Here is a 17463-nt window from a genome sequence, read left to right as displayed (position 1 = left end):
AAGCTCCATAAACGTGGAGTTTTTAAAGATTTTTATAAAAGTATTTGAAGCTCCATAAACGTGGATTTTTTAAAGATTTTTAGAAGGCTATTTAAAGCTCCATAAACGTGGATTTTTTAAAGATTTTTAGAAGGCTATTTAAAACTCCATAAACGTGGAGTTTTTAAAGATTTTTAGAAGGGTATTTAAAACTCCATAAACGTGGATTTTTTAAAGATTTTTAGAAGGCTATTTAAAACTCCATAAACGTGGAGTTTTTAAAGATTTTTAGAAGGGTATTTAAAGCTCCATAAACGTGGATTTTTTAAAGATTTTTAGAAGGCTATTTAAAGCTCCATAAACGTGGATTTTTAGAAGGCTATTTAAAGCCCCATAAACGTGGATTTTTTAAAGATTTTTAGAAGGCTATTTAAAGATCCATAAACGTGGATTTTTTAAAGATTTTTAGAAGGCTATTTAAAGATCCATAAACGTGGATTTTTAAAGATTTTTAGAAGGCTATTTAAAGCTCCATAAACTTGGATTCCTTAAAGCTTTTTAGAAGGCTATTTAAGGCTACATAAACGTGGATTTTTAAAGATTTTTAGAAGGGTATTTAAAACTCCATAAACTTGGATTTTTTTAAAGATTTTTAGAAGGGTATTTTAAGCTCCATAAAAGTGAATTTTTTAATGATTTTTAGAACGATATTTCAAACTCCATAAACGTGGATTTTTTAAAGATTTTTAAAAGGTTATTTAAAGCTCAATAAACGTGGATTATTTAAAGATTTTTAGAAGGCTATTTAAAGATTTTTAGAAGGCTATTTAAAGCTCCATAAACGTGGATTTTTTAAAGATTTTTAGAAGGCTATTTAAAGCTCCATAAACGTGGATTTTTTAAAGATTTTTAGAAGGCTATTTAAAGCTCCATAAACGTGGATTTTTTAAAGATTTTTAGAAGGCTATTTAAAGCTCCATAAACGTGGATTTTTTAAAGATTTTTAGAAGGCTATTTAAAGCTCCATAAACGTGGATTTTGTAAAGATTTTTAGATGGGTATTTAAACGTGGATTTTTTAAAGATTTTTAGATGGGTATTTAAACGTGGATTTTTTTAAAGATTTTTAGATGGGTATTTAAACGTGGATTTTTTAAAGATTTTTAGAAGGCTATTTAAAGCTCCATAAACGTGGATTTTTTAAAGATTTTTAGATGGGTATTTAAACGTGGATATTTTAAAGATTTTTAGAAGGCTATTTAAAGCTCCATAAACGTGGATTTTTTAAAGATTTTTAGAAGGTTGTTTAAAGCTCCATAAACGTGGATTTTTTAAAGATTTTTAGAAGGTTGTTTAAAGCTCCATAAACGTGGATTTTTTAAAGATTTTTAGAAGGCTATTTAAAGCTCCATAAACGTGGATTTTTTAAAGATTTTTAGAAGGCTATTTAAAGCTCCATAAACGTGGATTTTTTAAAGATTTTTAGAAGGCTATTTAAAGCTCCATAAACGTGGATTTTTTAAAGATTTTTAGAAGGCTATTTAAAGCTCCATAAACGTGGATTTTTTTAAGGATTTTTAGAAGGCTATTTAAAGCTCCATAAACGTGGATTTTTTAAAGATTTTTAGAAGGCTATTTAAAGCTCCATAAACGTGGATTTTTTAAAGATTTTTAGAAGGCTATTTAAAGCTCCATAAACGTGGATTTTTTAAAGATTTTTAGAAGGCTATTTAAAGCTCCATAAACGTGGATTTTTTAAAGATTTTTAGAAGGCTATTTAAAGCTCCATAAACGTGGATTTTTTAAAGATTTTTAGAAGGCTATTTAAAGCTCCATAAACGTGGATTTTTTAAAGATTTTTAGAAGGCTATTTAAAGCTCCATAAACGTGGATTTTTTAAAGATTTTTAGAAGGCTATTTAAAGCTCCATAAACGTGGATTTTTTAAAGATTTTTAGAAGGCTATTTAAAGCTCCATAAACGTGGATTTTTTAAAGATTTTTAGAAGGCTATTTAAAGCTCCATAAACGTGGATTTTTTTAAAGATTTTTAGAAGGTTATTTAAAGCTCCATAAACGTGGATTTTTTTAAAGATTTTTAGAAGGCTATTTAAAGCTCCATAAACGTGGATTTTTTAAAGATTTTTAGAAGGCTATTTAAAGCTCCATAAACGTGGATTTTTTAAAGATTTTTAGAAGGTTATTTAAAGCTCCATAAACGTGGATTTTTTAAAGATTTTTAGAAGGTTATTTAAAGCTCCATAAACGTGGATTTTTTAAAGATTTTTAGAAGGTTATTTAAAGCTCCATAAACGTGGATTTTTTAAAGATTTTTAGAAGGTTATTTAAAGCTCCATAAACGTGGATTTTTTAAAGATTTTTAGAAGGGCCGTTTGGAGGTCCATGAACTTGGATTTTTAAATATTTTTGGAGGGAGGTTCGGAGCTCTGTAAACGTGGATTTTTTTATCTAAAGATCCAATTATTTCATTACCAACATGGATTAGTAGAGTGTACCTCCGGAAGTTTTCCGCTGTCGGCATGGATTTGCCCTTAAAAATCACAAATTTGCATTTTCCTATGTTAAGGTTGAGTCCATATTTGTTGATACAATTGTGAGGTTTATAAATGTACGCATTCAGATTTCTTTCAAAGCGTACTCGCATCGGCAGAAGGATATAATCGGCGTATGTGAGTAACAATCCTGGTATAAACCTGATGAACAAGTTATAAGTGACTGGTAACAGAAGTGACCCTTGTCCTCGTTCGTAAAACTCGATCGATGATCGAATCCAAACGATTGCATTTTGTATAAAATTCCACATTAACAAAAAAAAAAAAACATTGTTCCACAACATCCCATACGGGACAAGGGAGACTTCTCTCATATCAATGAGTGCACCCCGATTCATATTTAGCTCAATGACATGGGACCTACTGTTTATCGCCGAGTCCGAACGGCGTGTCTTAAGACACCACTTGTGGAGAAGTTTTTCAAGGCTGAAATACTCAGGAAATGTCGCCAACATTACTGAGGGGTATTTTGCCACCGTTGAAAAATTTTTGATGTTGCTTGGCCGGGGAATCGAACCCCCGACCTTCTGCGTGCAAGGCGGGCGGGCATACCATTGCACCACGGTGGCACCCTATAAAATTCCACATTGCCGTATCGTATTTAAAGCTTTGGCGATATTCAGGCTCAGCATATAGGTCCCTTATTTCGTCATAAAACCTTCAGTTACGTATTGGAGAAGGCTGTCAATTTGACAGTCTCTCAAAATTATTCTTGTCTCGAAGACCACATTAATGCGGCGCATCCGAAAATATTCGAACAATTTTTAAAGGGCGATAAAAGAGAAATTGGCCTATAACCTCTACAAAGGCGAGCATCAGCTCAAGGTTTGGGGATCACGTAAATAAGGGACTATTAAGGACAAAAGTGGTTTTGCAGAGCCAACTGCGGATCATTGGCCACAATGTGAAGTAAATTACATTTAAATACTAAAGTAATCAAAAATATAATTTAAAAAATGGAACTAAAATCCAAATTGTTGATCAGGCTAAAATTTTAAGTCGATAAACCATGTCTGTCTGTCCGTCCGCCCATCTGTTGAAATCAATATACAGCTCGCTATTCTTAAGATAGATCTTTGTAATTTGGTATAGAAGTTTCTATTACTCCCAGGATGTTTGGTATCCATGTTTTGATATAGCCCCCCCATAGAACGGTACCACCCGATTTTCGTATTTTGAAGGTTTTAGTGACATTATCAGTGATAATTTATCACACCGAAATGGCTGAAATTCGGTAATTAGTCTTTGTTGGGAGTATAACACTTGTTCATAGAATTTTGTGGGTAAAGGCTCATGCCTTCCTATAGCCCCCATAGAACGGTACCTTCCGATTTTCGGCTTTTGAAGGTTGTGGCCTCAATATTCCATCGAAATGGCTGAAATTTGGTATTTTGTGTTCTTTGGTGGTATAAAACTTCCTCCCTGAAATGTGTAGGTATAGGTCCACGTCTTAATATAGCCCCCATAGAACGGTACCTCCCGATTTTCGGTATTTTGAAGGTTATGACAACTATAATCCATCCAAATGGCTGACATTTGGTATTCAGTCTTCGTTGTTAGTATAGTCCACGCCTTCATATAGACCCCATAGAACGGTACATCCCAATTTTCGGTATTTTGAAGGCTGTGGCTTCAATATTCCACCGAAATGGCTGAAATTTGGTATTTAGTCTTGGTTGGGGATGCAAAACTTTCCACCAGAAATTTGTAGGTATATGTTTACGCCTTCATATTGTCCCCATAGAACTGTTCCTCCTGATTTTCGGTATTTTAAATGTTGTGGCTTCAATATTCCACCGACATTTTTTTGGTGTTTAGTCTTCGTTGGTGGTATAAAATATTCCCTTCGAAATTTGTCCGCACAGGTCCACGCCTTCATATAGCGCTCATAGAACGGTATTTCCCATATTTCGGTATTTTGAAAGTTAGCCACATTGTTTTACCGAACTTGCTAGAATTTGGTATTTAGTCTTCGTCATAAACGAAAAGAAACTAATTGTTCAGTTTTTCTTCAATACAACTCGTGATGGAGGGTTTAACAATTTTGGCCGGGTCGAACTTAACGTTCTTACTTGTTTGTCTTAAAACCTTCCGTTACGTATTCAAGAAGGCTACCACAGCATCATAGGTTGTTGAGTTTTTAGCTCGAAATCCAAATTGGCAGTCTCTCAAAATTCTTCTTGTATCGATGAATCTCGGTTGATGCGGCTCAGCAGTAAATATTCGACCAATTTCTCAAATAATAGGAAGATGAACTTATAACTTCCACTCAGACGACCAACAATTCTAGGTTTCGGGATGGGTTATACTAGTGTCTCTTTCCAGACTATCACCTACGTAAGTAAGTGACAATTAAGAACAAATTCATTGCATCAGTAAATATTCGAACAATTTCTCACAGGCGATAAAATGAAAATTAACCTATAACTTCCACACAGTCGAGCATCTGTTCCTGATTTCAGAATCGCTAGTACTAGTGCTTCTTTTCAGGCTATCAGCTTTGTAAGTTTGAATCTTGATTCGAAATGCTCGACCTTTGGATTACTGGCATCAATGAAAAATAACATCTCAAATAGACGCCTCCAAACAATAGTATGCTAAGTCGACTTAGCATGTTTTCAAGTTCTTTACATTTTTATATTTAACGTCCTTTAACTTAAATTCTGTCAAATTTTGGTAATGATCGGACAATCCGAACAATAAACAAATATTTACTTAGCATAGTACTGAAGGTCAAAGAAATTTCCAAACTTTTAGAGCTTGTCCTGCAAAACTCACTGTTCAGAATTAGCAAACTATTGTTTGTTAAATTCTGTCAAATTTTGGTAATGATCGGTCAATCCGAACAGAAGTTATAAACAAATATTGACTTAGCATAGTACTGAAGTTCAAAAAAAATTCCAAACTTTGAGAGCTTCTCCTGCGAAACTCACTTTTTAGACTTAGCATACTATTATTTGGAGGTGTCGAAATTATAAAACAAAAAAATTATCGAAAATATAATTTTTAAAACGGAAATTAAAACCATGGGTTATAATTATAGTAAAATACATACCTTTTTTATAATGTTTTAATAATTTTCGTTTCTTTCTTATCAATCAATGACGATGGTGGATTGACGGACTGGCTGGCTGTCTGGCTGATGAAGGTAGTGGCTGCGCTTGATGAATTTCAATTTGACAATTCTCTGTTGTCGTTGTCAATATAAAAAATAGCGTGTGGTTTATTTTGTTTGTTGTTAATGGTGTTGCTGCTATTGTTGCTGCTATTTTTATTTCTTTATATTTTTTCTTCTCGCGGTTTTTTGTTTTGTTCCGCACTTTTTTCTTTAGTTGGTAGGGTGTTGGAATTTACTTTTTTATTTTTGCAAAACTACCACAAAAGACTTGTTTTTGTTATTGTTTGTTGACGACAACTAGGTATTTGGTGTTTCTTGTTTTATACGTTTTTTATTTCTTTCTTTTATTTATTTTCTATTTTATTTCGCTATTCTCTTTTGTCGTTTTTTCAGGTATTTTTTTGTTTCTTTGAGAAAATCACGTTTTTGCGAATCACGTTCGTTTTGTTCACGTAATTTGGTTTTGCGAACAAGAAGTAGGAAAAAGAATTCCTTGCTAGTTGTTAAATTCCTGTTGTTAGACAGGCTAATGGATTCTTCTGCTGGTAGTATTCAATTTCACCACTAAATGTAATTTCTTTAAATTATAATTTTTTCTCGTAAATCGGCACACACTTTTTTGTTCGTATTGAATTCGATTAATTTTTTTTTCTATTAATTTGTATGGCAATTTTTTCTGCAAAGAATAATAAAATTATTATTTTTTTTTTCAATAAAATACTTAAAATTGCTAATTTATTGTTATTTGTTTAATATATAATTTTTTTTATCTCACACACAATCTTCCTTTTTTATTTTTAAATTGTATTTATTTGTTTTAATTTTTTTTTTCGTTTAATTAACACTTTTTCGTATCCAGGCGTTTGCTGTCGTCGACCGTCCTCAAATATTACGTTCGTTTGCGATACTAAATTTCTTCCTCTCCACAAAGCAATTCGGAAGTACGTATTTTGTTGTGCGTTTTTTATTTTATTTGCAGGTAAAAGAACTGCCCCAAAAATACAAGTTGGGGATAAAAGAGCATGGAAGCATTGAAATCGTAAGAGAGTTTTGTGTTGATATGCTAAGAGAGGTAGAGAGTTGTCATGGGGAACTCTTTGCGCTTTTGTTTACTTTCCACAGTTGTATAAAGTGGTAGTCTGCAGGATTGCCAAGACAAATGAAATTCCCATAATTATGGGGATAAATTTTGTGAGAAATTTGTTATGTATTCCCCATTTTTTAATTATAATTAATATGCAAAATCCATTACCCGTTTCCAAATGCATATAATAAGGTTTACATACGCACGTTAAAATTTTAAACCCGTTGTATTGAATTTTGGACGCTTGGGATAATTCTAGCGTGAGGAAAATTGTCGCATCGGTACTGAAGATAGGTGTAGTCTTTCATACATACATATGTTCCCACAAACATACCTGAAGGGACGAAGAAGGCTTTTCCCTGTAGGGACTGACGCTGATTTAAAGTTAGCTTAAAACTAGCTTTTTTGAAAACATAAGTGACTTTTTATCGATTATTTTCCCTTATGCCATCTGACTACTTTTACAAGGCGATGATCACCTAAGTAGTCAGTATTGTCCATCGCTAGATTACTTTTCGACTAATTATAAACTAACTTTTTCCCTATTTTTAGTCAGTCTAAATAATAATGTGAAAAAAACAATTTTTGATTTTGTGTGTTTTTTTTTAAAACTTTGCCTTTTCATAATCTCTCTCTCTTTAAGAAGAGGAAAATTTGTATATTTCCTTTTTTATACCAGAACACTATGAATAATAGTACGATTATGTTCAGTTCGTTAAGTTCTTTTATTATTAAATGCTGCTTTTTTACGAAAAATATTAAGAAAAAGCAAATGTGAGTTATTTATACATTTGTGCCTTATTTTTTCGACAAATACCGCCGCGGAAAACTTGATTATAGAGGGTATATTGAGTTTTGTTTTTCCGTTTGTAACGCAGTGAAATAATCATTTGCGATAAAGTATATATGAAGAAAAGACAAAATTTTTTAGTTTTCCATAAAAAAATTTAAAATTTTTTTTAAGCTACATGAAAGATTTTTGGTACATAGATTGGGAAAAAATCCCATTCTTAAATCTGTTCGAGATACTAATTTTGGTTGTTGCGCGCAAAAGTTATGGCGGTTTCAATTCTGATAAAAAGAAAAAATCTTTAAAAGACTCTAATCATTATATTGAGAAACTCTCTTAATTAGGGTCTCCCTACGTAATAAATGATTACTGAGGCCCCATAACATTAGTGAAAAAGTTTAAAGTTTTCGCGGAAATTGAGAAAGAGTTAAAAAAATTGGTACTTTGCAACTTGTTTTAATAAAATTCAAGCTGTTTACGTATCCTAAAAATATTTAAAAAAATATGTACGTAATCTAAACATCGCGATGATTCAAATGAAACAAAAACTATACAAATCCGTTTAATGGTTTGCATATTATAGCAAAAACAAAAAGATATATTGAGGAAATTTAAAAAATGTTTCTAAGAGAAAATATTTATTACAATTTATTTTGTGAGTTAGTTGAAAAAATTTAGGAAAAATTTGTCGGAGTTATTCTTCTATTTTAGAGAAATTTCACGCAAAAAATCGATTTTTTTATTCTAATCACTTCTCGAATACACACTAACATCTAGCGGAAGATATGGGTATCGTTCAAATAAATGTTGGGCTCCTTTTAATGGGGTATACTCTTGAAATAAAACTGTATCGAGTAATGTTCTTTTTGAAATGCGTGTAAATCGCGAAATCCTCAAAATCACTTGATGCGCATGCGGTTTAACAACACAGCGAATTCTTCTCTTTTAATTTGTACACATTTGCCAGGATTTACTTTGGCCGCTAAGATGTAGCATCATCTGCAGTTTAGTGTGCAACAAACTGTATAACGCTTATAAATTGCACAAAGTGCATACACTTTTTATGCGCATCCGATTTCAGCATCATCCATGAAAAAATACATCGATCTAAACCTATTTCTATAAAATCCATCAAGAACCGTGGATGTAGCATCACACACTATTTATACCCTACACCACTATGTGGTAAGGGGTATTATGTCTTTGTGCAGTAGTCTGTAACATGCAAAAGGAAACGAGATAGACCCATAGTTTCTTTTAGGGATATACATAGAATCACTTTCTGAGTCGATTTCCGCATGTCCGTCTGTCTGTCCATGTATTTTTGTAAACAATGTACAGGTCGCATTTATTGTCCGATTCGCATTTATTTTGGTAAAAAGCGGTTCAGGTTTGGATATAGCCCCCATATATATCTTCGCCCGATTTAAGCTATTTGGTGCACGAATCACGCTATATATTGTTACGAATGTAACTGATAGGTTTAAGTTAGTTTAGTTTAATTTCCGTTAATTTAAAAATTTGAATTGTAACGTAAAGTTTTTATTACGCAGTTACTTTATTTAAGCAACAACAACTACCATGTAGAACTCTCTTCATTATTCTAGATGTTACTTTACCCATGGTGTAAGAAAGAAGGTGATACAATAATACCAACTGATGTCTTCATTTGCTGTCAAAACATATTTTTAATCCAAAATAAATAACAAATATTTCGCTTCCATAAAAAATATCTGTGTACAATATCTTTGTTTAAGCTTCGCGAATAATATTTTAACGTTTTCTTCTAACTTTTGTGGATATTTCGCGCAAAAAAAATTGACAGCAAAAGAAGACTACAACCTAACTTCAACTATTGGATCACCTTGTTAAATTCGCCTTGACTTTACCTTTCATTAATGTGCTTTTATTTTTATTTTTCTTTCTTGCATTTGTTTGTTGTTGTAATTACGTCATTACTTTGCTTGTCGTCCGCCTGTATTCCCCCCATGTATGTATGTGAGTATGGTTGTTCGCTTAGTACGAATGTGCGTCTGTGTGTTCGTTGCACAGATTCGAGGTGTTGCCAGACTTTCTGGATAATTCTAGACCAAGGAGACTTTGGGGTATAAATACAGGGGAACTGGTAATGACGCGTTGAGTTGTGTTTTAAGCGTTGAACTGAACAGATCGGTTAAAGAAGTGCTGCGTGCTAACTAGAGACTTGCTGTGTGCTTAGTAATTAAAGTCGGTTCCGAATAAGTGTAATAAAGTAAATAAAGCATTGTGGAAACGTAATCTAAAACGAACCCTGTTTTATTTGGTACAAATCGTACTTGGAAATAAAACAACGTCTACACGGAGATTAGTTAAATCTAATTCCGTAACAATATGTTCGATTTCAATGAAATTTGGAATGTGCGACGGAATTTAATCTAGAAATAAGTGTGCTAAATTATATAGAAATCGGTTCAGATTTGGATATAGCCCCCATATATATTTTCGCCCGATTTAAGGAATTTGGTGCACGAAACACGCTACATATGTCAGATTTCAATTAAATTTGGAATGTCCGACGGTATATAGTCTAAAATAAGTGTGCCAAATTATATAGAAATCGGTTCAAATTTTACTATAACTCCTATATATATTCTCGGCCGATTTTAGGTATTTGGTTCGGTTCTAATTTGGATATAGCTCTCCTTTATAATTTGACATTTGGGAAGCAAGCAAAGCAAGCGACGATTGATTCTGTTCTGGCATTATGGAAAGTTACCAACGGCTTTAAGCAACTATTACAAGTCTTTATAAGTCGTTGACTCCGTCAAATTCCATGTATATTTTGGACAAGTACAATAACGAACAGAGAGCTTCTACACCGCGCTAATCAGATGGATGCGGGCTCTAAAGTTCGGATGCGTAAATGGCTGTGCATTGGTAATCAGGTATGTGATGAATTTCGAATCGATTTGCCCAAAACGAGAGAAATTTTTTAGATGTGATGGGAACCGCATCGAATTTCCATTCAATTTCATTAAATTCCCACAAGCAAAGAAGAAAAATAAAAAACAATTTTTTAGTCTTGGAGACGGCAAAAGCCGAAAAAATTAATAAAAAATAAAATAAATCCCTAATCTGCAGTTGAAAGAAGAAAAATAAAAAACAATTTTTTAGTCTTGGAGACGGCAAAAGCCGAAAAAATTAATAAAAAATAAAATAAATTTGTTTTCTTATTTAAATTGACCTATAGGGAAGATTAGTGTCGAAGTTCTTTGTCCTATTTATCCTATTACATGTGATCAATAAACAGTGAAAACAACATATTAAGCGGGTGTTCATCAATTTGGAGAAAGCAAACATGTTAAAGGTAGATTTTTTACCTGTTCTTTTTTATCGAAATATCAAATATTTTCATAACAAAATGTGCCAAAATTAAAATTCCAAGTTTAAAATTCAAGTTTTTTTCCTAAAAAATTCTGAAAATTCATTACATCGTTTTATAAATCGACCACAAAAATATGACCGTTTTCAAAACGAGAAAAATAAACGATAATCGGATTGCAACACAATGGAATATGAAACCGATATCGGAAACAATTCGAAATCAGAAAATATACATGCATGACACGTTTTGGGCTCGAAAGGTTGGAAGACTTAAGAAACATTGAGAAATTCCACCGAAGCCAAAATGAGAACTATCGAATTGAACTGGAATTGAACTTAAAGGAATAAAATAATCAGGTACGTCATGAACTCCGAATCGATTTGGAATGAAAACGAGTGAATTGTATTTAGATATGATGGAAACCGCATCGAATTTCAATTCCACGTTGTTTCAATTTAATTAAATTCCCACAAAAAACTGACCAGTGAACCCTAATCCTAAGATGAAAGCGGCATAAAATATTTTTTGTTGTGGCGAAGGCAAAAACCAAAACAGAAATTATTTAAATTTTCCTATATGTCAGGAAATTCTTTTGCCATTACATGATGAGAACTGCAAAGAGTGCATAACAACATGTTAAGCGGGTGTGTTCACCAATTTGGAGAATGCATACAGATGTTGAATGCAGAATTTTTGTTCTGCGATTTTTTATCAAAATATCAAATATTTCCTTAACAATATATACCAAAAAATAAGGAAAATAAATGTTAATTCTTCTTTTTATAACCGCGTTTACATTTAAAATGTTTTACCATAAAAAAATCTCTTAAAACGTATAGCATCGTTTTCGACCACAAAAATATAACCGTTTTCAAAACGAGAAAAACAAAACGATTATCGGATTGCATCACAAGTTTTTTAAACATTTTCCCAAAGAACAAAATGAAATATGAAACAGATATCGAAAACAATACTAAGTCGGAAATGTACATGCATCACACCTACAGTCGTTTTAGACTCCTTTTGCACTCGAAATCGAATTTCATCATATAATTGAATAATTAACGCTCCAGTTACACATGCCAGTAAATTGGTGCCAGTTACGTACATGTATCATACACGAAAATTTCAAAAAATTGTAGGTTGTCATCAAATTTTCTTGTGTGTCTACAAAGGAAAGTGCCAGTTCATTTTCAAAATGTTTTCAAGCAGCAAACAACTTACAAAAAAAAAATTAAAAAAGAAAGAGCGACATGATATTCACAGAAAGAAAAATGTTAAAAAAAGGAAATATTGGGTTAAGCCCCTATTAATAAAAAGGTGTGATTTTGATCTAGAAGCTCTCTTGCTGATAGATATATTTTTGGAGGACAATGACATAGACTTCAACAATTTTTCCCCCTTTTCACAAGGAGCAGTTTGAAGAAATTGTAAGCCTGGTAGGTAAACGAATTTGGGATACAGCCCGTCAATTCTTGCGATTGTGACAAAATTGTACGTACATATTCTTATTTATAGGTTGAATTTAAAATCAAGCAAGATGATACTCAAATACGATTAGCTATTTCTGCAAGAACAAAGTTGGCTATGGCACTTAGGTACCTGGCTGCAGGAGATTCTTTCCGTTCTCTGGAATTTTTATCGAGAGTTTCAAGGAGCACCGTTTCGATTTTTATGCCAAGCGTTGTTCGTCCTATATATGAAGCTCTTCTAGATACTTATTTGAAGGAAAGTACATTTCAACCGCCATTTCATAAACCTGTACACACATACTCATGAAAAAGATCTACAATTGTTAACGAAAATTGTTCTTCTCAAAATCTTTCTGTTTCTAATTCTGGATCGAATTCTGGATCAAAATGTTATAATTTCAAAGGCTTCTTTAGCATTGTGCTTTTTGCGGCAGTCGATGCCCATTCTCGTTTCATCTTTATAGATGTTGGATCGAATGGTAAAGCATCTGATAGCACAATATATCAGGAATCGACCCTATACAAGAATTTGCAAACTGGAAACCTAAATATTCCCTGCAGCAAAGAGGTTGTGCCTGGCCAAAATATTTGGCATATTTAATCGACCTATAGAAGTGCAAATGACAATGGTCGACTTAATTGTACTGACTGCTTGTGCTTTGCATAACTTTTTAACGAAGAAGAAAAATTTAATTTTGTAGTAATTCCAGCGAGGGAAAGGCCATAGCTTAAAATATCCTCTTTCTCTGGAATGGATGATATTGAACTTTCTAATGGCGAGGAACATATTTCATTTTCCGAAAGGCAAGATTCCTTCTGAGGAATTCGGGCTTTTATCTCCTTGTTGGACAAATTCTTTTTAAATAATAAACTTTGAATATCGCTCATCAATTCATAGGCGTCATCTTCCGAAAGTTTTTGTAATTGACAAGCGATACTTGTAGCAAACGTTGTGAATTCATTTTCTTTCTCGCCAATATTTAGTAACTTTTCTACTGCGCGATCAAATTTTGATTCCTCCTCATCTTCTTTCCTTGGTCTTTTTGTTGGTTTTTTATTTGGTATATTATTTTCCTTATTACTATAATCCTCCGTTGTCTCTTGATTGTATTTTTATTTGGAATATTCTCATTTTCAACACAACCATCATCAAAATTTTGCAAAGTTCATATTCTCTGAGGTACGTTCGAATATATTACTAAAAGCCTATTGAAAAACTTCAACGAAACCAAACTTTTCCGAATTATCCGTGGACTTTCTTACCGCTATACTTTGGTCCAGAAATTCCATATCGTGGAACCAAAATAACAAAAGCTGATAAATTTCCTCGTTGCTGATCCCCACTTCTTATTTATTTTATTTTTTTCAAGAATGTACGTTCCTCGAAGAGAACGGAATTTCTTTTTAGTTGCTTCAGACGACATGCCCATTTGAGATCCGATGTCCTCGAAAGTTTTTGCCTTTAAATCCGTTCTTTTGTAGCATTTGCTGTTCATGTTCCACAAACATTCATTCGACCGGTATAAAGAAATTAATTTAATAATTTCTTCTTTATTTAATTTCTGTTCCATGTTTAAATTGATTTTTCTTCTTATTTATGCTCAAAAATATGTTTGTATTTACAACACATATGACACTTGACATTAAATAATTTGCTTTATTTGACATTTTACTAGCAGCCAGTTCAAAAATCTGCTGGCACGGAAAATTTAATGCCAGCGGAGCTAATAGTTCGAAAACTGTGAATGTGTTTGTAAAAAAGTGAGAATGTATTGTGTTTTTCGAACTGTCACTGGCATGTGTAAACACTAGGTAATAAACTTCTAAACTTCGTTGTTCGACCCATAATTACCAATAAATTGCTTATTTCCCCACAAAAAATTCTATGAACGATCAACGATTTTTCTACGTTTGTCGATTAGAAATACTCTCTGAACGACGAATAAGTTTGTCATCCATCCCTAACAAATGAGAGAATTTATCGGAAAAATTAATTATGACATGTCTAAATTCAAAATTGAAAAATTAATGAACTAAACATTTTATATGGATGCAGAAGGAAGATGATTGTGTTTCCTTCTTAATTCCACACACATTTCTTGTCCATTAGTTCAAAATCGCGTAAAAAATCAGAAACAAATAGGAAACAAATAACTGAAAGTCTGAACAATCAAGGTGTAAGACATGCCTCCTTGTCTGAGTCCACATTAATTTCCACATTAATTTATAATTCTAATGGACGTATAATGCGGTCATTTCGAAAATTGAATATGGAAGAATGTAGAATGCAACCCGTTAAAATATCAATGTTAGCCTATGCAGACGATGTGACTATAATAACCCACAATCAAGAAAACTTTGGTAAACAAAATGACAAGACGGGATCTACGGATGAATATAAATAATAGGGAAACAATGGTTATCAATCGAAATAAATGTGAACAACAACATTGGAACTGATCACCTAAAACAAGTTGAACATTTTTGCTACCTTGGTGTGGTACTGAGCGAAGACGATAAATCAGACAGGAATCTTTATCGTACAATATCAGCAACTGCAGCCTCTACTACAGCCTGAACAGAAATTTTATCAGATTACCAAAACGCGCCTAAGAAGTAAGACCTACTGGGAAAAAGAGCAGAGGAAGAAGGAAAACTTGGATGGACACAGTTAACAATATACCTATTAATGAAAAGTAATATAGAACCCACAAAAGCCAGAGATGCGGGAAGACGGAATAAACTGGAGAAATCTTTGCAAAAGCCTCTAAACGGCAAGGTAAAATAGGTCCGCAAAGAGTAAGTATATTTTATCATCGATTTTAGCGACACTTTTAGGGTAATTTAATATAAAGCAACCACATTGAATGCTGGTATAGATATCATTGATATTTGATGTCCCTTTGCTTAAGACTTTACATTTTTTCCATTAATTAAATGAATGAAGGAAACCCTTATCTTAATCCTAAGATTATTTACAACCCTGTAAAAGTAAACAGAACCGATAAGAACGGCACAACAAGAACAAATATCTGTTTGCAACACGTACTTTGCTCTCTTCACACAATTATGCTCTCTTTCATTTGGAATTCTTGCACTCTCCGGTAAGTAATAAGGATTTACTTAAGAAAGAACAGAATAAGAACAGAATTTATCGAATGTACTTAGTTGTTGTTGTGGATTTGTGCTATTTACTAGTTGGATGATGACGACAAAAATCTCCACCACTTGGTTTTTTTTTTTCAAATAAAGAAATTGTTTTTGGTTTCAGATACGCTGACTGTTGGTGGTAGGCAAAAAAAACTGAAAAAAATCTTTTTATCCGCGTACCAACAACAGCAACCACAATAAGAAATTCAAACAGTATGTACACAACAAACATTTTTATTTTAAGTTTTGTTCTTATCGAATGCTACTACATTCTTGCTTCCACCAACCCAACCATATCATGATTCTCCCATTACTTCTTCGGTACGAATGTCAGAAAGCCCAGCAATAATGGCATAAAAATGCAAATATTTGGACAGAAAAAACTAACAACAAAAACGTTGTTTTTATGGTTAACAAGAATATTTTAGTAATAATTTGTTGTTATTTTTGTTTGTTGATAATAGAACTGTGAACGGTGCTTTGCTGTTTATTGTGTTTGCTATTTAATGCTGCCCGAAGGGGAGGAGAGAGGTGGTTTGGTTGTCTGGGTGGCGGCCTTTTTTATGCGAAACTTTGTTAAGCAATGAGATATTACGAAGCTATCTGACTTCTTTCTTTCTTCGTCTTCTTCACTTCACATAGCTACGCTAATTTGATAAATATGATTTCTTTTTCATTGTTGTTTTCAGTTAAAGAGGCAAAAAAAAAGAAGTCTTAAACACTTTTTCGTGGTAATGATAATTAATACGCTACTTAGCACTTTTGGCTTTTTGAGTAATTTTTCAATGCAAAAAATGCCGACTATTCATTACTATTTATTTTCGCAATAAACATTTGCTTTTGTTTGTTTTATAGTTTTCACAATTTCTGGTGCTAGTTTTTTTCACAAATAATTCGTAAAAATCGATAATTTGTTTTCTTACATTTTGCTCTAAAATTTAGTTAACCCCAAAATTCTTCACAATTGTCGCCACGGTACGACACACAGGCAGAGCTTTCTTTCTGCTTAAATTTAATTTTCTTACTTCACCGGAAGTATTTTTTTCTGTAAACTCCTTTCGTATTTTGACAACAAAAAAACTATATTTTTATTTCTTATTTCACGTTTTTGTTTGTCATATACTTTTGTTTCCCGACGACTTTACGACAATAATTTACATTCCAACAGAGTGAGTTGAGTTTCGTAAAAGACTGAGTACAAGAATTTATTTTTATTAATTTCATGTGTTATTTTTTTGATTTTTGCTATTGCTCTCTGTTATCCGTTTCCTGTACTCTCTCGCGCTCTCATGTTAAGAGAATGTTTTAATTGTAAACAATGAGGGTTGCCAATGTTTTGTTGGTTAATGAAACAACTGTCAAGTTGATGTTAACTGTATAGGGTTCACTAGGTAGGAAAATGACTAACATGTTGCGTTGCCGGTTTTTTGAATTTTTTTGGGGACTATAAACTGGGATTTGGAAATATAACTGTAGAAATTAAAAAAAAAATGGGGAACATAAACATGGAGTTTTTAAAAAAGATTTTGAGGACTATAATCGTGGAGTTTTTTAAGAAGATTTTGAGGATCTAAACGTCTAGTTTGTAAAGCAGATTTGGGGAATCATAAACGTGGAGTTTTTAAAGAAGATTTCGAGGACCAACAACGTGGGGGTTTTAAAGAGGATTTTGAGGACCATAAACGTGGGGTTTTTAAAGAGGATTTTGAGGATCATAAACGTGGAGTTTTTAAAGAGGATTTTGAGGATCATAAACGTGGAGTTTTTAAAGAAGATTTTGAGGACCATAAACGTGGAGTTTTTAAAGAAGATTTTGAGGACCATAAACGTGGAGTTTTTAAAGAAGATTTTGAGGACCATAAACGTGGAGTTTTTAAAGAAGATTTTGAGGACCATAAACGTGGAGTTTTTAAAGAAGATTTTGAGGACCATAAAC

At 32.7% G+C, this 17463-nt stretch overlaps 1 protein-coding gene across 14 annotated transcripts in view; it reads right to left on the bottom strand.

The window, feature by feature from the left end:
* sky (GTPase-activating protein skywalker) overlaps positions 1–16802 on the bottom strand; it is a 239306-nt gene extending 222504 nt beyond the window's left edge. For 4 of the 14 annotated variants that reach the window (XM_073970483.1, XM_073970478.1, XM_073970491.1 and 1 more), the window contains exons 1-2: positions 16451–16726; positions 5605–6343 (exon numbers count right to left, since the gene is read on the bottom strand). The gene's annotated coding sequence lies outside the window, so the exon portion shown is untranslated. Of the gene's footprint in view, positions 1–5604; positions 6344–6442; positions 6627–16450 lie in introns of those variants that run through there. The other 10 variants (XM_073970484.1, XM_073970479.1, XM_073970486.1 and 7 more) reach the window with 4 other exon arrangements.
* Positions 16803–17463: the final 661 nt, after the last annotated feature.

The sequence above is a fragment of the Musca autumnalis genome, unplaced genomic scaffold (assembly GCF_047663935.1).
Source record: "Musca autumnalis isolate F117 unplaced genomic scaffold, ASM4766393v1 scaffold_2, whole genome shotgun sequence".
Lineage (NCBI taxonomy): Eukaryota > Metazoa > Arthropoda > Insecta > Diptera > Muscidae > Musca > Musca autumnalis.
Note: the sequence above shows the minus strand (reverse complement) of the source record. Positions and strands in the feature narration are given on the sequence as shown.